Consider the following 25,637-nt stretch of genomic DNA (forward strand, 5'->3'; position numbering starts at 1 on the left):
TGGCTGCAATTTGGTATTATTCAGTATTATTATTATTATTATTAATATACGTGTTGGGAGACAAGAGAACATTTTGATAGATACTCATGAAATGTGCCAGATCAATGCATATTTACAGGATCTCTTTGCACAAAGCAATGACGTGAACATATGGCTCACAAGTTTTGAAGTCGGATACTGTTAGGTAGATTGATGCTGGTAATTTATCATGTGCTGTTAGGAATAGAGAGATGAATTGCAAAACCCCCTAATGGCTTTTGGCATCCAGGCAACAAACCCCCTCTGGCCGTTCCCTCTTTTGCCCTCAAACACATCAGCATCTCTGTGAAGTAGGATTCAAGAATGAAATCCACATAAAACTTTTTCTCTAGGTTTTGGAACAGTTGGAGAGGGCTTGGTTATGGCAGACGTAAATAGAAAACACTACAGGATAAAACCACGATTTAATTCCCTCAGAGACTTTTTCAAAAGGATCTGCAGTTCTGCATGCTGTGAATCCTTCTTCATCTACCTTCTACCACCACCCCAATCCCATGGGAACCAGGAATAATTGTTCCTAATGGTCTGAGAGAAGGAGAGAAAAGCATGTTCGGAAGAAATGCAGGTGAGTTTAAAACTCTTGACTCCTCCAGACCCAGGGGTGCCAGGAACTATAAATAGGAGTGCCTGGCAAAGGCGGCTGAGGGGACAGGTCTCTTTACTGCTTCGGAAGGCTCTTAAGCAGTAGGGAGAGAGAGCAGGAACATTTGAAATGTCTTGCTCAAACCTCAGCCAGGACTGGGCTGAATTTTTTTTTTTTTTTTTGCTGCCATAGCTGTTGTTGACCTGATGAGATTTAAAAACCACTAACTTGGGAGGAAAAAGCAGACAGTAGACAGCCTTTTTATTTACTTAGCAAGGTGTTTGTCTATGACATGGCTGTTATGGACTGAAGTATGTCCCCCTCGTAATGGTAAGAAGTCCAACCCCTGGTGTGACTGTTTGGAGACGGGGGCCTTCAGGAAGGTAAAGAGAGATCGGTGAGGTGGGACCTGAATCCAAGAGGACTGGTGTCCTTATAAGGACAGGAAGCGAAACCAGAAGTGTCCTTGCACGGGGAAAAGACCATGTAAGGCCATAGCCAGAGGATGTCCATCTGCAAGCTGGGAAGAGAGCCCTCACCAGACACCAGCCCTGCGGGCACCTTGATCTGGAACTGCTGGCCTCCAGAACAGTGGGAAAAGAAGTGTCTGCTGCTTAAGCCACCCAGTCTGGGGGATTCTGTTAGGGCAGCCTCGGCAAACGGGTACAGGGTCTTCTGACACTGGGAAGCAGATTTTATTTGACTTGCTTGTGTTAAAAGGCACCAGTTGCTCAGTAAAGCCCCGGAGGTGGGAGGAAGAATTGGTTACTGGACTCAGGTCTGGTTCAAATTCCAGCTGACCGCTGACTAGTTCAGTGGCCTCCCCCTTTATGCCTCCTCACCTGTGGAAGAGGAATAATGACCTATGACGCCTGCAAGACGGACGTGAGGTTCAATGGTGTGAAGTCACAGAAGCTCGCAAATGGCACTCAAAAAAATCGCCAGCTCCGACAACAGTGCGGACGCCCTCATTCGAGTGTAGTGTCTTCAGTTTGCAAAGTCCTTCCGCGGCCATTCTGTTTGACTTTTACAGCAATCTTATGAGATTGTTGGGGAGGAAATATTATACCCACTCAAGGGAGGAAGAAACCAAAATTCTGAGAGGTCCAGCCACTTGTCCAAGCTCAAGTTTCTAATAAATGTGGAGCCAGGCTTCAAAACAAGGTCCCTGGACTCCAAGGTCATTGTTTTCCTCACTAAATTTGCAGTCTCTCTGGATTCTTCTGTCTTTATTTCCTTACTTTCTCCACCCCGCCAAACATGTATTGAGTTTCTTTCATATTCCAGATATCTCTTTCTTTTTCTGAACCTCTCTGTTTCTTTTCTCACTCTCTTTTTTTTTGGGGGGGGGGGGGGATTGGGTCCTGGAGATTGAACTCAGTGGCACTCGACCACTGAGACACATCCCCAGTCCTATTTTGTATCTTATTTAGAGACAGGGTCTCACTGAGTTGTGTAGGGCCTCGCTTTTGCTGAGGCTGGCTTTGAACTTGAGATCCTCCTGCCTCAGCCTCCCAGCTGCTGGATCACAGGTGTGCACCACTTCACCCGACTGACTCCCTTCTTGTGTTTTGACCTGGGTGCTGTGTGTGCGTGGGAGCTCACCTGTGTACCCGGGCCCATTCATCTCATTCTCATTGGGGTGACCTCCTGCCTTACATCTCATCTCTCAATCTGGCAGGGTTTTATTTTTTTTTTTAACCTTAAAGAAGTCAGCACTCATCTTACAAGGACATATTATAAATAGAGCCTTAACGGCACTCTCCTGTCTTATCTGAAAACTGACACCAGGCACAGGCGACCAGGACAAAAAGAGAACAGTGTCCGTGGTGGAACAGATAATCAATATCTTTAAATGATTTGAGAGCAGACGTTCCCCAAAGGGGAAGTGAGAGGAGTCCTGGAAATGACAGCCTGAGAAAGCTTTGGGAGATCTCCTAGGAGGGACAGGGTATGTTTGGAGAAGCAGATTTCATATTGCAGTTTTTATATCTAGGAAAAACGTCAAAAAAGAATCTTGTACTCTCGTAGTACAAACTAGAGAAATTAAAGTTCTGCAGGATCTTCTTGACCACTGGAGGAGGTAGGTAGGAGTTGTGGCAATTCCTGGTGGGACAGGAGGTGGGCTCTGAATTACAAGATCATTACTGTGTCGTTCTGGCCATTAGGGACATGAATTTTTAAAAAGTTGAGAAACATTGATGTGGGGAGTCTTCAGAAGAAAAGCTGGACCCCAAAATGTGGAAGGAATCGGTTCCTGCAAGGTCCCCATAGAGTTTGAAAAGCCCCTGTTATGGTTTGGATGTGAGGTGTCCCCCAAAAGCTCACGTGAGTCAATGCAAGAAGGTTCAGAGGAGAAATGACTGGGTTGTGAGAACCTTAACCCAATCAGTGAATGAATCCCTGATGGGATTAACTGAGTGGTGACTGGAGGCAGGTGGGTGTGGCTGGGGGAAGTGGGCACTGGGGGCGTGGCTTTGGGGCGTGGCTTTGGGGTATATATCTGTATCTGGAGAGTGGAGTCTCTCTCTGCTTCCTGATCACCACGTGAGCTGCTTCCCTCCACCACACTCTTCTGCCATGATGTTCAGCCTTACCTTGAGCCCTGAGGAATGGAGCCTGCTGTCTATGGACTGAGACCTCTGAAACCGTGAGCCCCCAAATAAACTTTTCCTCCTCTAAAATTGTTCTGGTAGAGTCTTTCAGTTGCGGCAGTGAAAAAGTAGACTAAAACAGCCACCAAATCCAACTCCCCAATTTGCAGATCAGACAACTGGAGCAGAGTGAAATGTCACCAGCAAGGAATCTAATGGTTAGAGCCAGACTTGCAAGGACAACACTTGCATCAAAATTCAGTCAGGGAACCAGACATGGTAGTGCACTGCCTGTAATCCCAGCAGTTTGGGAGGCCAAGGCAGGAGGATTTCGAGTTCAAAGCCAGCTTCAGCAACTTAGCGAGGCCCTAAGCAACTCGGTGAGACCCTGTCTCTGAATAAAATACAAAATAGGGCTGGGGATGTGACTCAGTGGTTAAGTGCCCCTGAGTTTAATCCCAGGTACAAAAAAAAAAAAAAAAAAAAATGCAGTCAGGGGACATCAGTGGAAAAGACAGGGACTCTCCAATAAATCATGCCCTGCTCCAAGTACAGAGCATTAAAATGTGCTGTGAGGAGACTGACTTGCCCAGGGCGTGACTCATCAGGCCTGAAGGATGAGCCTGATGGATTGCAAAAGCAGGTCATCCCTGCTGTTCCAGATGGTTCCTGGCAGTCCACACTCTCCACTGGGTTGTTCTCAGGAGCTAAACTATGGGTTGGAGAGTAAGGAATGTGGAAGATGAAGAAGCACCTGATGGCTTTCTGTGCATATTAATGATGCTCCTGGACAGGATGGAGTCTGTTTGGTTATTTATTCTGAACAACAAATCACCCTTTGGGACACAGTGGCCTACTACCCCAAAAATGTTGGTGATTCTCACCCTCACCTTGGTCTGACCTTAGACTGAATTGACCTTGAGCCTAATCCTCTCTTTGACCCTTACCCTAATTGTGTCCTGATTTTCCCAAAGAAATCGGCTCTCACCATGCCCCTGAGCCTCATGTTGGATCAGACCTTTGGCTGACTTTCATGCTGACATAGACCTTGTCCTCTACCCTGTTCTCACCTACCGTGACTCTTAGTTGATGCTCACCCCAACTCTGGGCCTAACTCTGATTCTCACCCTTCTGACGACCTTGTCCCAAACACTCACGAGGACCCTACAGCTGTCCTCATCTTAAATCTGATCCTGGTCTTGACCCCTGAAACTCACTTGACCCTGACCTTCACTCTGACCCTCATCATGTTCCTGACTATGATCCTCACACTGACCTTGACTCTCATACTTACTCTGATGCTGACCTTGACCTTTACCCTGATTTGACCCTGGGCATTTCTCTCACATTCCCTCTAATTCTGATCTCAATATCATACCCTGATGCTCAGAATGACTCAGATCCTGAACCTCCCTCCGCATGATCCACCCTTTCCCATGACTCTTCCCGACTGAACTCTGACCTTTACCTTGAGCCTCACTCTGACTCCATGACTGAGTGTGAGCCCAAACTTGATGCTGCATGAGCTCCCGACTCTGAATCTCCCACCCTCACATTTATCTGACCCTTCCTTTCACTCCGTCCCTGAACCTTCATTTTGACCTGATCCTTCAACCTTGATCTGACCTTACCCTGCACTGTGATGATAACTCCTACCTATACCCTATTAGGCCCTCAGTCTGACCCTGATGTTGACCCATACTCTTACCCTGACCTTCACCCTAACCTTCACACTGACCTTGAACCTGACCCCGAATCAGAGTCAGGGTCAAGCCAGTGTTCATGTTGGGATGAAAATCAAGGTGAAGGTCAGGGTCATACATTCATCAGGGTCACAGTGAGGGCAGGTCAGTCTAAGAGTCAGTGTTAAGATGAGGTTCAGTGTCAAGAGTGAATTTTAGGGCTGGGGACCCAGTCAGGGTAAGGGTTAGGGTCAAGGGAAGTATCAGGACTGTGGTAAGAGTGAGGCTGAGAGTCAGACTCAGGGTGAGCAGCAGATTCAGTGTTTCATTCATGAAATGGATCATCAGGTCCCCACCTCCAGCCCTGTCCTCTCATCTGCATCATGTCCGTGATCCTGATCCTGCTATCATCCTGACACCGCTTTTGACCTTCCCGCCCCTCAACAGTTACCCTCAACTTGAACTTCAACTAGTCCCACCCGCAGTCCCATCCTGACCCTGACCAACACCTTGACATTGACCATCAACCTGAGGCCCTCACCAAGGCCCTGACATTCATGCTGACCATCAAGCTGGCTATCCTGGCCCTGGTCTCTTTAAAAAAAAATGTGATAAACTAATATAAAATTCACCCTCTTAAACATTTTAAAGTTTAAGATATATGGAAAGTATATACAAAGTGTATGTTTCTGTGGCATTAAGTACATTCACATTGCTGTGCAACGAATCTCCAGAAAACTTATCATTTTGTAAAACTAAAACTCTGTACCTGTTAAACCCAACTCCACCTTCTCTCTTTCCCCAGTCCCTGACAACCTCATGAGCATGACAATTCTGGGTCCCTCTTAGAGGTGGAATTCATAGTTTTTGTCTTTTTGTGACTGGCTCGTTTCACTGAGCACAATGTCCTCAAGATTCACGCATGTTGTCACATGTAGCAGAATTTTCTTCCTTTTTTTTTTTGCTATCAGGGATTGAACCCAGGGGCATTTAATCTGAGGCAGAGTCTCCCTAAATTGCTTAGGGCCTTGCTAAGTGACTGAGGCTGGCTTTGAACTTGCCATCCTCCTGCCTCAGCCTCCTGAGCTGCTGGGATGACAGGCGTGCACCACCATGCCGGGTGATTTCCTTCCTTTTTAAGGCTGGATAGTTTATGTGTAAGTATATTTACCACATTGTGTTTATCCATTCATCTGTCTGTGGACACTGGGTTGCTTCTACCTTTTTTGTTTTTTTGTGAATAAAGCTGCTATGAACATGGAGGTAGAAACATCTCTTTGAGACCCTACCTTTAATTCTTTCAGAGAGATATAGACACAGAAGTTGCACTGCTGGATCATAGGGCCATTTGTATTTTCCGAGGAACTGCTATACTGTTTTACATACATGCTGAATCTTACCTTTCCCTATCCTTTATCCTGACCTTGACACTACTTAATCTTTTTTTTTTCCTGTACTGGAGATTGAAATGAGACACTTTACTACTGAGTTACATCCCCAGCCCTTTTTATTTATTCATTTAAATTTTGAGACAGGGTCTTATTAATTTGCTGAGGCTGACTTCCAATTTGCGATCCTCCTGCCTCAGCCTCCCGAATCTCTGAGATGATAGGTGTGTGCTACCACACCTGGCTTTTACCAATCTGTAAACAGAACTTTACACTACACCTGACTGTTATGCTGACTCTAACCAGGTCTTGACCTTTAGCATGTTTCCAAGCCACACCTGGAACCTGCCCCACCAACCTCGCTCTGTCCCTGACTCTGGATCTTACACGTTCCCGTCCACATGCTCATCTTGACCTCCACCTCTGCCCATGACGTAGACCCTGAAGTTTTCCGTCACCCTGCACCTCAACTTGAACTGGGTTTTCACTTGGACCCTGTTTAGACCCTGAACTTGACACCAACCCGATCCTTCCTCCGACCATGATTTTCACCTTCATATTCATCCTGATTTGGATACTTATCTACATTTAAACCTGAGCCTGCCCCTGACCACAGAGCTGACCCTCCCCTTCACAGAGGACATGACCTTGACCCTCCCCATGACCGTTTCAGCAATTCTAACCCTGATACTCATCCTGAGAGTGGCCCTCGTACTCACCCACAGTAACTCGGATATGGGCCCAGACCTTGACACTTACCTGACTTTATCATTCACCCTGTCAACCTGACACTACAGTCCTTTACCTGAGCTTGATCCTCATGTGACAGTGACCCAGCACGTCACCTTATGTGACACAATGACCCCGACCTTTGCTTTTTCCCCTCACCCTAATCTTGACTGTCACCTTGAGACTGACTTGACTGTCTGCAGCTGGTCCATAGCCCTGACCCAGAGCTTCATGCTCAGTCTGACCCTCACCATTACCATGAGTTGTTCATGACCTGCAGTCCTGTCCTCAGAGTTGGCCTGACTCTGAATTTCACCCTGAAACTCAATCACTCTGAACATCACATCAGTCTGAGTCTATCCTTCACCATAACCTTGATGCTGACCCTGACCTACAGCCTCAAACTTACTCTGACCCTCACCATGTCCCTCATCCCTCACTTGACCTTGCCTTACCCTCACCCTGACTCTATGCTTCACCTGAACCTTGACCTGACCCCCACCATGATTGTCACCCTGACACTGTGTCTGACCTCCTTATTTCTCAGTGCTCTGCCCTTGACAGTCACTCCAGCTTTGACCCTTACTCACTACCCTAACCCTGACCCAACTGTGACTCTGATCCTTACCATGATCTTAGTCTTGATAGTACCTTACTCTTCCCTCACAAAGTCATTAGACCTGATTGGATTCCTTATTGTCACCTGGATCTTCACCCCTTATTTCCCCTGCAAAACAACCATTAGGCTGAACTTCATCTCATTCTCCCCTTGACTCTGCACCCTGGCCCTGAACTAAATCCTACATGGATGCTCACTCTCATGGTAACCTTCACATTGACCCTTACTGAGCCCACCTCCATCCCTAGGCTGGCCCTCTCGCGGACACTGACCCTGCATTCACACCCTCCAGATCCTCTCTGCACTCTTACCCTGACACACACTCCTTCTCTAACTCCCAACATGACTCCAAAATCCACCATTATCCCTGATCCGCTCGCAGCATCATCTGAAACCTGTCATCATGTCCTTGACCCTTGACCTCATCCTATCACCTTTCTTTGACTGCAACATAAACCTGACCTTCATGGTGTTTCTGCCCATAACAAGGACCTAATCATCAGTGAGCTGAGTTTGAACATGAAATCTTATATATGAACATGTTAGTTTCATCAAGATTCCTGAGACTTGCAATAGGAATGTACTTCTGAAAATTATATACAACCCTGAACTTGCTTGTACTTGTACTGCATGCTTTTAAATATGTTCTTTTGATTTGAATTAATATGGTCTATCTCAAAGTAAGAAAGTACATTTCAGAAGAATGTATGGTTCTCAGTGATTGGATTCAAATAAAGCCTGGGTTAATTCTGGCAGTTCATAAGAATTTTCTTTAGAGACCAATGTCTGATTTCTTCTTTATTGCTAGTCTGTTCTCATAAACACAATTTTCAATAATATTTATTTTAATTCATGAGATGTTACTGCTGGGAACAATGTGTAAACACGAACTCATTTTCACACATATAGCTTAGACTCCTCTAACTTATTCTAACTCATGGGAGGAAAACAAAGTTCAGATGAAAGTGAGTTTCTGAGCGCTTTTAAAAAAAAAATCATATAAATCTTACATACATCTTGGTTTAGGCAAACAGAGAAAGCATTAAAAAAAAATCTGTATCGATGCAAACAAGCTCAGTCTCATACTTTCCTCTCAAAAAGAACTCTGTGTTGCTTCTTAGATTAAACTAAGATGACCATAAGCACGATGGGTATGTCACTCCCTCAAAGGCACGTGCTTACTGCGAAGTTCAGCAAGTGGGGAAGAGTCTAAGCAATGATGCTGAAAAGAATCTGCATTAGTATGACCAAGCTCAGTGTCAGACTTCTCAAAATACCTCATTATTGCTTTTGCAGTAAGCTGAGGTAAATGTAAGAACAGCCCATATCCACCTCAAAGACATATTCTTTCTCCAGGATAGAGACTGAATATTTATATTATTCCCTGTCCCCAATTCTCATGTTGAAACCTAAATCCATAGCTAGACTTGGTGGTGCAGGCTTGGAATCCCATGAACTCAGAGGCTGAGGCAGGAGGATAGTCAAGTTTGAGGCCAGCCTCAGCAATTCAGCAAGACTCTGTCTCAGTATAGAAAGAGTAATGGCGATATAGCTCAGTGGTAAAGTGCCCTGGCTTCAATCCCTGGTACCAAGAAAAAAAACCCTAATCCACAATCTGGTGGTATTAGGAGATGTGACCTGCAGGTCATGAGGGTAGAGAACTCATGAGATTAGAGTCCTTATGTCCTTATAAGAAGAGACATGAAAATGTGTCCCCTTTCTCTGTTCTCCACCAAGTGAGGTGACAAGGAGGAGAAAGATGGCCATCTGCAAACCAGGAAGAAGGCTTTTGTCAGATGAGGGGGTCCCACAGGGACTTGACCTTGGACTTCCTGGTCTCCAGAACTGTGAGAAACAACTGTCTGTTGTCTAAGCCACCGAGGGCTACGGTATTCTGTTATAACTGCCCAAGCTAAGACAGTAGAGCACATCAGAGTGAGTCCAAGAAGTAGTCTGGAAAATAAATTGTATTAATATCATCAAACTCAGTCTCAAATATTCCTCTATAAAGGGTCCTTATTGTTCCTCAGAGCAAGACAAGATAAACCTAAGGACACAAAACACATATCAAAGGCACACTCACACTAAAAAGAAGAAACTGAACACTTCATTTTCATTTTCTCTTTGTTCATAAAATGTCAGTGGATTAACAAAGTGTTAATGTCTTTGGCTAACAGCACATGTTTGTATTTGCCTTAAGGCTTTTAATTAATATGAGATAATGTTCATTAAAAATTACTTGGAGAGTCAGGAGGATGGCGAGCTAGAGGAAGGGCGTACTTCCCAGCCGTTCCTCAGGACAAGATTCAAACAGCAGGAAGACTGCTTTCAGCAAGGAGGGTGACTAAGGGGTTCAACACTGGACAGAAAAGTAGTCATAGAGACACATTGAGTTGAAAGTTTTGAACATAAAATAAGAAATACTGTGTTGGGCGTGGTAGTGCACGCCTGTAATCCCAGGGGCTGTGGAGGCTGAGGCAGGAGGATCGTGAGTTCGAAGTCAGCCTCAGCCACTTAGTGAGGCCCTAAGCAACTCAGTGAGACCCTGTCTCTAAATAAAATATAAAAAGGGCTGGGGATGTGGCTTAGTGGTCGAGTGCCCCTGGGTCCAACCCCAGCTTGATGATGATGGGCATCAGCTCTGCCAGCCCACTGAAGAGGAGAAGGGAAGCCCGGGCAGAGAGAGAGGAAAGTGCAATGCATAAAATTGGCTTGGGGGAACCTGTGGAAAATAGATTTTAACTGATCCAGAGACAGTGGGAAAGTTGTTGAGTGAAAAGGGACCAAAACCCCTCGGCCCATGGGTGGAGAGTCCAGCAGGAACCAGGGTCACCAGTGGCCATGTGGTAGCAAGCACAGCAGAGGCAGCAGAGGGGGAAGTCCTAAAGGAAGTTGCCAGCCTGACCCAGCCTCGCCTCTTGTGGGGTCCAGGGGGTACCTGGACCAGCTGACTGAAGCAGGCGCAGAGAGGACTGTGCTTAGGGCAATGCAATCTTAGGAGAAATACCAAGAAGAGGGAGCCCCCTTCGTCGGTGGCGTCCCATTCTAGCCACTGGGAAGACGGCAGTAACCAGCCGATAGGTGCATCTGCACGCCAGGTCTGATGGGGCGATGCCCATCCACTGCGGTGAGCCGGGGAGGCCTGTGGAGGTTTAGCCCGCTCACCCTGAAAGTGGGATTTCCGAGAGGCCCGAGACCCAGCTAGCCAGCAGAGATTGGCATCGGCCCACAACAGGGGCGTGGATTAAATCTCAACCCCCACCCACAGAGTTCCAAAGGTCAGCCGAGGCTCCATCCCAACTACTAGAACTTCCAGCTCAGGACTTCGCAGCAGCCCTGTCTGCTGTGGGAGTCCCCAGCTTGCCACAGCCTGCGGTGGTAGGCCCCCATGGCCGGCAGCTTGGTGAGAACAGAAGGAAGTGGGACTGAACAGCCCCGGCCCTTGACCAAGGGTCACAGAGCCCCCCACCCAAATAAATAAATATATAAATAAATAAAAAGAAAGACACAACAGCATAAGCAATGAACGTCTATCCTTGCCAACAGGGTTGACTTGGAAACAAGTTAGTTCTCAGAAAGAGTTTTTTTTCCTATCCCCCATCTTTTCTTTTTCTTAATTTTCATTTTTTCATTTTTCTTTTTAACTTTTTTCCAATCTGTGTGATTGTGTGTGTGTGTGTGTGTTTTCTTGTTATTCTGATAGGCTTGGGAATATATGTGTGTGTGTGTGTGTATTCTTTCATTTTAATTGCTTTCTTCTTAATCCATTTATTACATAGCCTTGATTTGGTAGAGCAAAATTTTATGTGGGTTTGATTTGTTTGGACCTTATATTTCTTCATACCTTGACTTTTATTCCTCGTATTACTCTTTCTTCACTCTCTTCCCCAAGTAATGATCAAATTTTCCCATTCCCTTTATATCCCCATCTGTATTTTTGTATTTTATTTAAAGATAGGGTCTCACTGAATTGCTTAGTGCCTGGCTTTTGCTGAGGCTGGCTTTGAACTCGCCATCCTCCTGCCTCAGCCTCCCAAGTCACTGGGATTATAGGCATGAGCCACCATGTCTGGCTTCAGTAAATTTTTTAGTTAAAAATTTTAGTACATTTTTAGTAAAAAAAAAAAATTTCGTAAAAAAATATTTGTATTAAAAAAAACTAAAAGTTACAGAACTAAAAAATAATTAAAAGTTTAGTAAAAATATATTTTTTGGTAAAAAATAACTCTTCCTTCTTTTAAGCTGTCAACTGCTACCTCTCTCCTGCTTCTCCTCTTTGCACTTTTTGAATATTTCAAATTTTCTCTTGCTTTCTTACCATATTTTCTCTTCACTTAAGGAAGGGTAATTCCACTATCTGATAGAATTACATAGTTTATGTAATTCCTTCCCCATTCATGTTGTGATTATTAATACAGTGAGGAATGTAGTAGACACCTGCTGTTTAATGACTGATCCAGTTCACAGTTATTTATGGTTAGTGCTGATGTTAAATACTGACTCCATCAATCCCCTACAGATGGTCATTAGTATTATAGATGTCAAAGTAGACACCAGTCATTTCTTTTATGGTTGAATATCATTGCTAACATTATTGGTATTCCTTGCTCCCCCTTTCTCTAAGGGACTAGGAAGTGATTGGGACAGTTCAAGTTCACAGAGTAGAGATCCTGCTGCTAAGCAACACTCAACTCAGTCAAGGAAGAGAAATTTCATTCCACACATAAACTAGACCCACTTGAGCCTCAACAATACTTCAACACATAGCATAGGGGAGATAAAAAGGCCCAAACCAAAAACCAGGCCCAAAGCAGGAAAAACTAGAGGGGGATCTCAGGTCCCACTCCTGGTATCTACCCACATAACAAGAACACAAAGAAACCTCTAGAACAAAAATATAACTACGTACCAAAGATCATACACACACAAAAAAGAGGAATCCATCTCAACTTATGTACAGGTCCAAGACCTCTGAACATATGAGGAAAAAGGCCAACAAATCTGCCCCCAAAATTCAGAATTCCCCAACAAAGGAACCCACAGATATGAAAGTGAATGAAATTCCAGAGAAAGACTGTTAAAAACTGATTATTAAAATGTTCAATGAACTAAAGGAAATCTAAGGAATGAATTAAGGGAACTATTACAGGAGATAAAAGACTATAAAGAAATAGATATGGGCTGGGGAGATAGCTCAGTTGGTAGAGTGCTTGCCTTGCAAGCACAAGGCCCTGGGTTCAATCCCCAGCATTGCAAAAACAAAACAAAACAAAAACAAAAACAAACAAACAAACAAAAAACAAGAAATAGATATACTGAAAAGAAACCAATCAGAACTCTTGGAAATTGAAGACACAATGAATCAAAGAAAAAAATTCACTTGAAGGTATAATCAACAGATTATATTACATAGAAAGTAGAACTTCAGGCCTTGAAGAAAAAATGTATGAACTTGAGTTCTCAATATGCAATAAAGGGGAGGGGAAGAACCATAATCAGAATATACAAGAATTCTGGGATAGGAAGAGACCAAACCTAAACTTCACTGGGAGACAAGATGATGGAGATTGAACCTAAAAGCATTAAGAACCTTCTCAATAACATAAGAGCAGAAAATATTCCTATCCTGCTAAGTGAGATAGATATCCACATACAGAAAGAATGCAGAACCATAAATAGACAAGATCAGAAAAGTATGTCTCCAAGGCACACCATAATCAAAATGTCTAACTTAGGGAATAGGGAAAGAATATTAAAACTTGCAAGAGAAAAACATCAGGTTATATTAGAGATAAATCAATAAAGTTCACTTCTGACTTCTCAAATCAGACCCTAACATTAAGGAGGCCTTGGAATGAGATTTTATAAGCTCTAAAATAAAACGATTGCCACCAAAGATTGTTATAGCAAGCAAAGCTCTTTTAGGAATTATGGAGAAATAAAAACTTTCCATGATAAGGGTAAACGAAAAGAATTCATGACCACTAAGCCAGCCCCAGAAATAATATTTAAAGATATATTTCACATGGAAGAACTAAAAAATAAACCCCAAAGTTCCCAAATAGATGATACGCACAAGAACAACAACTAACTAAATGAGTATCAGGACCAAATTAAACATAACAAACCAACCAAAATGGCAGGAAATAACAAAGCATCTATCCATAACAACACTGAATGTAAATGACTTCAACTCTCTAATTAAAAGACACACGTTGGCAGAAAGAACTAAAAAGCAAGATCCAATTATATGCTGTTTTCAAGAGACTCATCTCACAAGTAAATACACCCACAAGCTGAAAGTAAAAGGATGGAAAAAATACTCCATGTAAATGGAGTCCAAAACCAAGCAGGAATAGCTATTCTCGCATATGATAAATCAGATTTCAAGCAAAAATTAACCAAATGAGCTAGGCATGATGGTACAAACCTGTAATCCCAGTGGCTTGGAAGGCTGAGGCAGAAGGATAACAAGTTCAAAGTCATCTTTGCAACTTAGCAAGGTCCTAAGCCACTTAGTGAGACTCTGTCCCAAATTAAAAAAAAGGACTGGGGAATGTAGCTCAGTGGCAAAGGGCCCCTGGGTTGAATCCTTAGTACCAAAAAAATAAAAATAAAAATAAAAAAATAAAAAAACACAAGAAGACCTCTATATTCTAGTAAAGGGAACAATATAAGAAAAAGATATGACAATAGTAAATATTTATGTCCCAAAAGTCAGTGCAACTAATTACATTTTAAAAAATATTTCTTGACATTAAATCCCAAATAGATCCCAATACTAGGTGACACATCTCTTTTAACAATAGACAATTCATCCAAACATAAATTCAATAAAGATATTTTGACATAAAAATACTATAAATCAAATGGACCTAACAGGCATCTATAGAACATTTCACCCCAAAACAGCTGAAGTCACGTTCTTCTCAGCATCTCATGGAACATTTCCAAAATGGCCATATTCTAGGTTACAATGTAAATTTAACAAATATGAAAAGAAAAAAAAAAGATATAATCTTGTGTATCCTATGAGAGCATAATGGAATGAACCGAGAAATCAATAGCCCGAAAAATCACAGAAACGCTTGAAGATTGAACAAAACTCTTTTAAATGAGGAATAGATCAAAGAAGAAATGTAAGAAGAAATCAAGAAGTTCTTAGAAAAAAATAAGAACAAAAATACAACATATCACAGTCTCTGAGACAATATGAAGGCGGTTCCAAGAAGAAATTTTACAGCACTGAGTGCTTACATTAAAAAATAGAAAGATCCCAAATAAATAATCTAATGGTACACTTTGAGGTCTTAGGAAAGGGAGAACAAAATAATGTCAAAATCAGTAGAAGACAGGAAATAATTGAGATCAGAGCTGGTTCCGTGACTTGGTTATTGTGAGTTGCACAGTTAGAAATATTGATGTGGCCATATCACTATAGTTTACTGACTTTAGTTCTTTCGGGTAAATACTGAAGAGTGGAATCTGGGTCATATGGTGCTTCCATACCCAGTGTTTTGAGGACTCTTCATACCACTTTCCCGAGTGTTGTACTAATTTGCAATCCCACTGACCATGTATGAAATACCTTTTCCCCCACATCCTCCCCAGCACTTATTATCATCTGTTTCTTGGTGATTCTGATTGGAGTAAGATGAAATCTCACTGTAGTTTTCATTTGCGTTGCCAATCAGGCTAGGAAAATTGAATATATTTAAAAATATATTAAATATATATTTAACCTGTACAACGAGCCCCTGGCCATCAAACTGCACATGCACAGCTTCCAATGATCACATCAACCTCATTGTACCCTATAAAAACCAAAATCCCCTCTGAAACCGAGGGCCATTTTCCCATCTGGAAAATGGGCCCCAATGGGACCTGAATCCATAAAGGAATAAAGGTTTCTCTGAATTCACTGAGGTCTGCTTCCCATCCTTTTGCATTTACACCCTCTTCCTGGTCTTCTTTGTTTCCTTTGTGGTGTGTAAGTTTTATAATTCGATGCCATTCTGCTTACTGATTCTTGCTTTTATTTCTTGAGCTTTAGGTATCTTGTGGAGGAAGTTGGTCCCTGTGCCAATAACTGGAGGGTTGACCCTAAGTTTCCTTCTAGCAGTTGTAAAGTTTCTGGTCTAATTCTCAGGTATTTGATCCACTTTGAGTTATTTTTTTTACAGGGTGAGAAATAGAAATCTAGTTTCATTCTTCAACATATGGACATCCAGATTGGCCAGCATCATTGGTTAAAAAGTCTGTCTTTTCTCCAACATAAGGTTTTGGCACCTATGTCCGGCATCAGATGACTGTAGATGCGTGGGTTTGTCACCGTGTCTTATATCCTGTGTCACCGGTGTATGGGTCTGTTTTGTTGCCAATGCCATGCAGGTTTTGTGACTATAGCTCTGTGGTACAATTTGAGGTCTGGTATTATGATGCCTCCAGCACACTTTTCTTGCTCAGGACTGCTTTGGCTATTCTGGGTCTTTTGTTCTTCCAAATGAATTTTAAGACTGTTTTTTTCTAGACATGTGAATATTGATATTTTGATGGGGATTGCATTCAATCTGTATATTGCTTTTAGCAATTGGGTTTTTTTTTTTTTTTTTTTTAGTTATAGGTGGACACAATACCTTTATTTTATTTTTATGTGGTGCTGAGGATTGAACCCAGGGCCTCACACATGCTAGGCAAATGCTCTACCACTGAGCCACAACCCCAGCCCAGCAGTTGGCCATTTTGACAATATTAATTCTGCCTATCCAAGAACATGAGAGGTCTTTCCATCTTCTGAGGTCTTCTTTAGTTTCTTCAGTGTTCTGTAGTTTTCATTGTAGGGGTCTTTCACCTCTTTGGTTAGATATGGACAGTTTTTTTTTGTTTTTGTTTTTTTTTTTTGCTGTTTTTTGGTACTGGAGATTGACCCCAGAGGGGCTGTACCACTGAGCTATAGTCCTAGCCTTTTTTTTTTTTTTTTTTTTAATTTTTATTTTTTGTATGAATGCCTTTATTTATTTGTTTATTTTCATGTGGTGCTGAGGATCAAACCCATGCCTCACACATGCTAGGCAAGGGCTCCACCATTGAGCTGGAGCTCCCAGCCCCTTCCCCAGCCCTTTCTAGTTCTTTTATTATTTTTTTTAAAGACATAGTCTTGCTAAGTTGACTCAGGCAGTTTTTAACTTTTTGTCCTCTAGGTGTCTCCTATGTCTGCATAAGAAAAAAATTATTAATTAGAGTAATTGACATGGATAGTTGATTACACTGTAATAAAAATCATAGGTACATGTATAAGATTTGATTTTCCACTTGTGTATTTTTCAAATGTGCAGTTCATTAATATAACAAACTTAATATGGCATGTTTTATTTAGAACACTGACAACTGTGTCTTAAAGCTAGAGTTTAAATTTTAAAATTATTTCTTATGTTTGTCTATGTATGTCTTGAGGCATACAAAAAAGGAATACACTATTACTACAATTTATAACATAAATAATGTACCAAAAGGATAACATTGGAATTGGGGCCTTTTGAGTAAAATTGATATTTTATGCCCAGATTAATAGACATTCCTTTTTGCCAGCAAATTATTCTAATGTGGATGCTTTCTGAGCATTCTTTGACCATTCTCTTAGAGATTTCCTCATAGCTCTTGATATAATTTTATTTGTTCAGAGTTAAAAATGCTACCACAGAGTAAAATTCATCCTTAAAATATAGACAACTTCCAGAAATTAAGTCAGTTCAGCTGTTCTCACTGGGCAAAAAACAAAAGAGAAAATGTTTAGACCTATAGTAAATGAGTTTGGGGAGAAGTCTACAAATTTGGAATTGCTTAGAAACAAAGGTGTTCCTAACCCTAGGGGTGGGGGGAATCATACAAGTTGGAGGACAAATGAAAGAACTTACCAGTCAATATGTTAAACAGACAACATTAATCTAAACATTTTTGGGGGGAGGTCACTAGGGAGTGAATTCAGGGGTGCTTTACAACTAACAGAACATCCACAGCCCTTTTTGTTTAAGTTTGAGATAGGATCTTTCTAGGTTGCCAACGTCTACCTCAAACTTCTGATCCTCCTGCCTCAGCCTCCAAAACTGCTGGGATTACAGGTTTGTCCCACGGAGTCTTAAACACTCTTATCACACAGACAAGAAAAGTCTTGCAAAAATCTAAATAGACTGTTAATAATGGGCAGAAATAAGTCCCTGATTCAGTTTAGGAGGATCATTAGATCTCATCTTGGCTGAACAATGATAACCAAGCATTTAAAAATGGAGTTTAACAAAAATTCTTTAAATTAAAATCAACAATATCAGACCAACACTAGTGGCCTAATTTTAAATCCAGATGCCAAAAATGTGTTCCAAAACATGTTTTCTGTAACCAAAAGCGGATTCTTGTCCCCAATGCCAATTCAATAACAAGGACACAGTCTTGAGAAAAAGGAAAAAGAAGTTTTATTGCTTTGCTAGCAAAGAAGAAGCACAGGGGACTCCTGTCCCAGAGGCTGTGATTCTCCCATCAGGAGGGACAGGGGACTTTTAAAGGAGCTCTTCAAAGGCTGCATTCCAGGTGTGCCCCTACAGGGGGTCCCAGGGCCCTGATGGTGTGTTAGAATTCACTTGTTAATTGGGGAGATATTTGCTTCCTAGATTCTCTGGTAGACATCTCCTTCCTGTGGAGCACAGATAGCTCAAGGTAATCTTGTTCCTCCAACCTCAGGTTAGGGAGGGGGAGGGGGAAAAGAGGAAAAGGAAAACAGGTTCCTTTCAAAAATAAGCCTCAAAAGGTGAAGGGGACCACTGTTACATTACCTTCCAGCTGACACAATCCTGATAAAACTCCAAGATGGGACATGCATACTAATCAAGGGCCCTCCTAATGGATTTCAAGTACCTTTGTTAATGATTTATAAATCTGGTTCGTTCGTTGTGCATTTACTCTCAGCGCGACCTGAAGTTTTTCTTTGCTGGAGACCTATGCCTAGCCCAGTGGGAGGCTGTGGGGGTGGAAGAGGAGGCTTGGCTTTAATTTCCCACTTGAGGAGTTTCCACTTCTCTTTCTAAGGACAGAGACGCCCATTTTACGAGTAGCGCTAGTAAGTACTTTCACACAGAAACTTTGGTGTCCTTATCATCTACAGCCCTCAAGAAGAAAACAGAGAACTTTGAGTTTTAAAACTCAGAGTTAACAAAGCTTCCAGAATCTCTTGAACTCCCACGGCCCAAAGCATTACCAGTCTCATGTCTATCACTTCTACCTTTCCCGGGACTCACGTGCCATCTTTTTACCTTGCAGGAGATAAAACTTCCTTAACGGAACAGGTGGTTAGACTCGGGTGGATTACGTGGGGTCCGGACCGTGGTCCCTTGAGGAGGGAGGGAGCCGCAAAGGATGCCTGCCCCCCAAACCCACCTCCTTCACCAGTGAGTCAATCATGGCTTGCAAATTTAATGCACCTGGAAAACTGTTGCAATTTAATTCTTTTGGCACAAGTCACTTTCTCAGCGTTCCTCAACGCATGCTCATGAAAGTGCAGGAGCGCCACTCTCCGCAAAATTTGCGGAGGGGAAGAAGCCATCGTGCCCCTTACAGGATACCCGAAGGGGGCGCGGCTCACTGTTGCTAGGGAACACTTGCTGTAATCTCCTCGACCCTGCTGCCTGCTGAGTTCTAGGTGCACACACGATGCACAACCTATTCCAAGGGCGATGGTGGCCAAATTGCAGTTCTCCAGGGCCGAGTGCTGGGGAGCCTTTGGCAGCTCTGGAGTGCCCGCTGCGGCGGTGTAAGGAGAATCAGGGATTAGCAGGGGGATCTGTTGCATTCCCTCGATCCTCAAAAGGAAGAACCACACCGGAGGCAGGGTCTGAGCCTCAGCTAAAAGCCAGATTCCGACCACCTGTTCCTTCCAGTAAGTGCGCTTGCGCCGTTCAGGCCCTCGGGCGGCGCACGTGTGTGTGTGTGTGTGTGTGTGTGTGTGTGTGTGTGTGTGTCTCCAAGTTTCTACACCATTTTAGAATTTGAAGAAATAAAATTAGGTCAGGATTATCCAAGGGAGTCCCAAAAGAATAGTTGAAGAGTAGGCAAAGAGCATTAACAGAATAATTTGGCGATAAAAGGAACCTCTATTGGGTGTAAAATAGCCCATTTTATATTAAAGACCTCATTTAGTTCATTAGTGCATTATTATTAGTACTATTGTTTTTATTATTTTTAAATTTTGAGGCAGGGTCTCCCTAAATTGCTCAGACTGGACTTGAACTTGCGATCTTCCTGCCTCAGCCTCCGCAGTAGCTGGGATTACAGGTGTGCACTCAAAGGATTTAGTCATATACATTTATTTGTAGAAATTCAGGCATGTATAATATGCAAACATAAAAATAGGGTTTGACTAGAGGTTTAAAATACAGATGTTTTATACACAGACCTCTAACTCTGCAAGCTTTATACCCAGTACAAATCAACACCTACATTAATTACTATTTTTATTACGTAATACATTTTTTTTTCTTCTCTAGACATGAGGAACTCTCAGGAGATAGAAAGTTTAAAACCACCCAGCTTATTTACTTATAAGAATTTACTTTCTATGATCTTAAAATTTGAAAAGGCAGAAACAAGGATGCAAGCTTGTCAGCTGATTTCCTGGTCCTTGTACCCATGATTGGACCTGTCAGTGTCTTTGAGTCAAAGACCCCCAGGAACTTACCTGAAGATGAGTAGGTCAGGCTTCTTACTCATTGCATTGAAGCAGAATCCAGTCTGCTGGGAATTGCAGAGTGTCTCAGGGAGAAAGTGTCCGAAACTACCTATTATGGAATTTTGTCTTTTGTTGGGTGATTTGTAGAGTGTCTCAGGAAGTGAGGGTTTTGGTGAAAATTGGCCAATTCAATCATTGGGTACTTCATGTATCTACCACATGTAATTACATAATAACTTAAAGTTACAAATTGTAGGGCTAGGATTGTGGCTTAGTGGTAGAGGGCTTGCCTAGCATGTGTTGAGGCACCAAGTTCGATTCTCAGTACCGCATACAAATAAATAAGTAAAGGTTCATTAACAATAAATAAAATGTTTTAAAAAATAAAGCTTCAAATTATAGATACAAAATGTAATTTAATTGTCAGTATGTTAAATAAAATGTCAAATTAAATGTATCATGTAAAAAAACTGCAACCGTGTTTCAAAATAAATGGAGAATCAGAAATTCTCATACCCAGTATAATCAACTATCTACATCAATATTATCTCAAATTGAAGTCAGCACTCTTGTCTTTTTCTATAGACATAAGTGACACCTAGAGGACAGAGCGTTAAAAACCATCTGTGTTATTTTAACTAGCATTATCTCATACTAATTCGATTTTTTGAAACAAGTTCAAGTATACATGTATTATCAACTGAAGATATCTGCACATCTTGGTTTTTTTTTCACATCTTGTTAATTTACTGATATTTTAAGAAATTAAGGTCAATTAAATTATGGTTTCTAAACAGTGTTTATAGATTTTTTTTTCCTTGAGTGAGAAACTGCCTTTGACATGAAATGCTCTGCTGTCCTTACATTTATCTCAGTTAATTCTAAGTTGATAAGTATTTTTTGTTTGTCTTTGCTTTTTAATATATAAGAGGACTAAACCCGCAGAGGCTCTATCATGAGCTGTATCTCCAGTTCTTCTTTTTTTTATTTTTTATTTTTTTATTTTTATTTTTTTGGTTCCAGGAATTGAACTCAAGGGCTTTTAACCACTAAGCCACATTCCCAGCTCTTTTTTGCATTTTATTTGGAGACAGGTCTCACTAAATTGCTTAGGGCCTCACTCAGTGACTGAGGCTGACTTTGAACTGGTGATCCTCCTGCCTCAGCCTCCCAAGCCACTGGGATTACAGGCGTGCGCCACTGCACCTGGCTTGATTCTTAATGACTATTAGAATGACTGTAGTCAAACCCAGCCTTTATCTGAAACAAATCAATGAGAACCACACATTTGTCTCAGCTGTGCTCTCTTACTTCAGGTAGATCGGAAGCATACTTTTAACACAAGGCAGCATAGCTATGAGCTTGTTCTCAAGGCTACATTCCTACTGTGAGTTACCGGGAGCCTGGATGAAACTCGAGCATACCTGTCCAAGAAGGTTTCCTGTTCAAACTAAGCCTGGCAATGGCCACTCTCCCTGACTTCACTCTCCTCTCGCTTTGACCCTCGCACTCATTTTGACCCTGACCTCCTGAACTGTGATCTTAACCCTGACTCTCACACAGAACCTGGCCATCAATTGATCTTGACCCTGACCTGGCTGAATATGCCTCTCCACATGGCCCTCACCATCAATCATGACTCTGACCTTCCTCCTGACCCTGATCCTGAGTCCAATGCTGAGCCTGCCCCTCACCTTGATCTGGATGCTTATACTCATCCATTTCATGACACTCACCTTGGCTCTGACCCTAAGGACACCATAATATTGCTCCTTATTCCTCCCTGCCTCATTCCTTACTTGCCTCCCTGTCCCTGACCCTCACTATGAACTGAATCAGACAGTAACTCTTACCTCACATTGTCCCTGACTGACCCAGACCCTTACCCTCCTCTGACTCCTCACCTTCCCTGAACAATGGCCCTTATCCTGAACCAGGACTGGATTGTAAAGGAATCAAACTGGGCTGTTCATTTTGTAATAGTCCCTTGTCACAAAATGCCATAAAAATGTATATTAAGGTATCATTTAACTATAGTAAGATACACCACAACTTTTTTCTTTCTTTGTTTGTTGGGGATTGAATCCAGGGGGTCAACCACTAGCCATATCCCCAGCCTTCCTTTGTATTTTATTTATAGACAGGGTCTCACCTGATTGCCTCAGGCCCTGCTAAGTTGCTGAGGCTGGCTTTGAACTTATGATCTTCCTTCCTTAGCCTTTGAAGCAGCTAGGATTGCAGGCATGCACCATTGTTCCTGGCTCTACTACTCTTACTTGTTAATGTGGTAACCTGTCTCTACTGTGGCTCATGAGTTACAGGGCAGAAAATGCAAACTTACCCAGGATTCCCAACTAATTCAAGCACTCTAAGGGGTCTCCTCGCTGATCAGGGAGACTGCTGTCATGCTTGGCTCTGCCAGGGTGCTCACTACCTGTTTTTTTTTTTTTTTTTTTTTTTTTTTTTTGTTCTTTTGTACTGTATGCAATTTTTAAATCATGTTTTAATAGTGCATTATACTTATACATAGCAGTGGGGTTCACTGTGACATATTCATACATGTGCATAGCATAATTTGTTCCATTTCATTCCCTAGTACTTCCCCTTTCCTTTCCCTCCTCCTTCTCCCTGATCCCCTTCCTCTATTCTATCAGTCTCCCTTCTATTTTTATTTTATTTTATTTTATTTTTATTTTTATTTTTTGGGTACTGGGAATTGAACTCAGCGGCATTTAACCAATGAGCCCCAGCCCTACTTTGTACTTTATTTAGAGACAGAGTCTCACTGGGTTGCTTAGCGCCTCGCTTTTGCTGAGGCTGGCTTTGAACTTGTGAACCTCCTGCCTCAGCCTCCCAAGCTGCTGGGATTACAGGCGTGCACCACTGCACCTGATTTTCTTTGTTTTTAATGAGTGCATTATGATTTATGTAGAAGTGTGATTCTTTGGGATATATTTACATAGCATAATTTGGTTGATTTCAGTCCCTAGTGCCTCCCCTGTCCTTCCCTTCGGATCTCCTCCCTTTACTACTCTCCCTTCTATTTTTGTGAGATCCTTTTTTTTTTTTTTTTCCTTTTCCACCTTCTGCATATGAGAGTAAACATTTGACCCTTGACTTTCAGAAAGTCTGGCTTATTTCACTCAGCCTGATGTTCTCCAGTGCTATCCATCAACAAATGACATAATTTGTTCTTCTTTATGGCTGAATGGAACTCTGTTGTGGGCATATATCACATTTTCTTCATTCATCTCCTGAGGGACACCTAGGCTGGTGCTGTAACTTGGCCATTGTGGATTCGTCTGCCATAAACACAGGAATGCCTGTATTGCTGTAGTCTGCTGATTTTACTTCTTTTGGGTTTTTATTCCACTAAGGATTGGGATAGCTCTGTCATGGAGGTTCCATTCCTAGTCTTTTGAGGAATCTCCACACTGATTCCACAGTGGTTGTACTAATTTGCAGTCCCACCAACAATGACTAAGTGTCCCTTTCTCCCCACATCCTTGCCAGCATTTGTCATTATTTATGTTCTCTTTTTAAGCATATGTCGGGTGGGGCAGCTAGCTAGCAGCACAATCCAGGCAGCAAGGAAGGGCATGCAGCCCAGCACACAAACTCTAAGGGGTTCCTCATGGCCGACCCCTCAACCCCATGACTCGCCAGCATGGACCCACTTTTTGCATCCTTTTACTAAATAAAACCTGTCATAAAGATTATAAGCGGTAGTGACATTCCAAATTCACTTCCATGAGGAATGATAATACACACATTAGACACGTCTAACCAGAGCAAAGGAGATCAACGCACTTACATGGTCTCCCGCAGAGAAAATTTAAAAATGTATACTTAGTTTTCAGGAGCTAGTTTTATAAATTGAAAAACTGGCATTAGAGGTCACAGAGTTACTCTTTTTTTTTATTGTAAACAAATGGGATACATGTTGTTTCTCTGTTTGTACATGGAGTAAAGGCGTACCATTTGTGTAATCATAAATTTACATAGAGTAATGTTGTTTGATTCATTCTGTTATTTTTTCCCTTCCCCCCACCCCTCCCACCCCTCTTTTCCCTCTATACAGTCCTTCCTTCCTCCATTCTTGCCCCCCTCCCACCCCCCCATTATGTATCATCATCCACTTATCAGCGAGATCATTTGACCTTTGGTTTTTTGAGATTGGCTTATCTCACTTAGCATGATATTCTCCAATTTCACCCATTTGCCTGCAAATGCCATAATTTTATTATTCTTTATGGCTGAGTAATATTCCATTGTATATATGAGTTACTCTTCTTATAAAGTCAAAATTAAAGATTTTTAGAGAGTTCATATGAGGAAAGATTTTCACTGAGAACTTTCTTAAAAGAAAATGCCACTGAACTAGTTTCGGGCAACTGACAAAGTGGTGAGGAGGAGAATATCCCTAAGAATCCACCTATTGCCTGTTTGTCTGATACCACCCAGGTACCATGGCCACAGAGGGTCTTGTATAATCATAGATGGGGGGAGTGGTAAACAAGACGGTGTGTGGAGCACACCTGTAATCCCAGCAACTCTGGAGGCTGAGGCAGAAGGATCAAGTCTGAGGTTGGCCTGGATAACTTAACACTCTGTCTCAAAATAAAAAAATAAAATAAAATAAATTTAAAAGGTTGGAAATGAATCTCCTTAGTAGCCTGAGTTCCAATTCCAACACACACACACACACACACACACACACACACACACACAATATTTCTGCTCTAAGGATAGGCATCCTGAAGGTTTTGTTTGTTGCTTGGTTGGTTGGTGGGGGGGGGGATTGAACCAGGGGTGCTCTGTCATTGAGTTACATCCCCAGCCCTTTTTATTTTTTATTTTTATTTATTTATTTTGGTACTGGGGATTGAACCCAGGGGCACTAAATCACTCAATCACATCCCCAGCCCTTTTTTTTTGTAAGAGACAGGGTCTTGCTGAGTTGCTCAGGGCCTCACTAAGTTGCTGAGGCTGGCCTTGAACTTGGGATCCTCCTGCCTCAACCTTCTGAGTCACTGACCTAATGAGGCATGTTCCCCTGTGCCTGCCAACCCTGTAGTTTACTAGAACATCCAGTGGTCAGGGTGGAGGATAGAAAACTGACTGGTCATTCATTCTCAGAATCATATTTCTTTTAAAAAATATTTTAAAAATGGACACATCCTAAGAATATTTCCTTGACTACCTTTCTTTTTACTCCTTACCAGGGAAAACCACACCAGTTTAAAAAGTGAAAGTAAAGAAATTCAAAACAAGGAGAAATGGTCTTGACA

This window comes from Sciurus vulgaris (assembly GCF_902686455.1).
Source record: "Sciurus vulgaris genome assembly, chromosome: 16".
Lineage (NCBI taxonomy): Eukaryota > Metazoa > Chordata > Mammalia > Rodentia > Sciuridae > Sciurus > Sciurus vulgaris.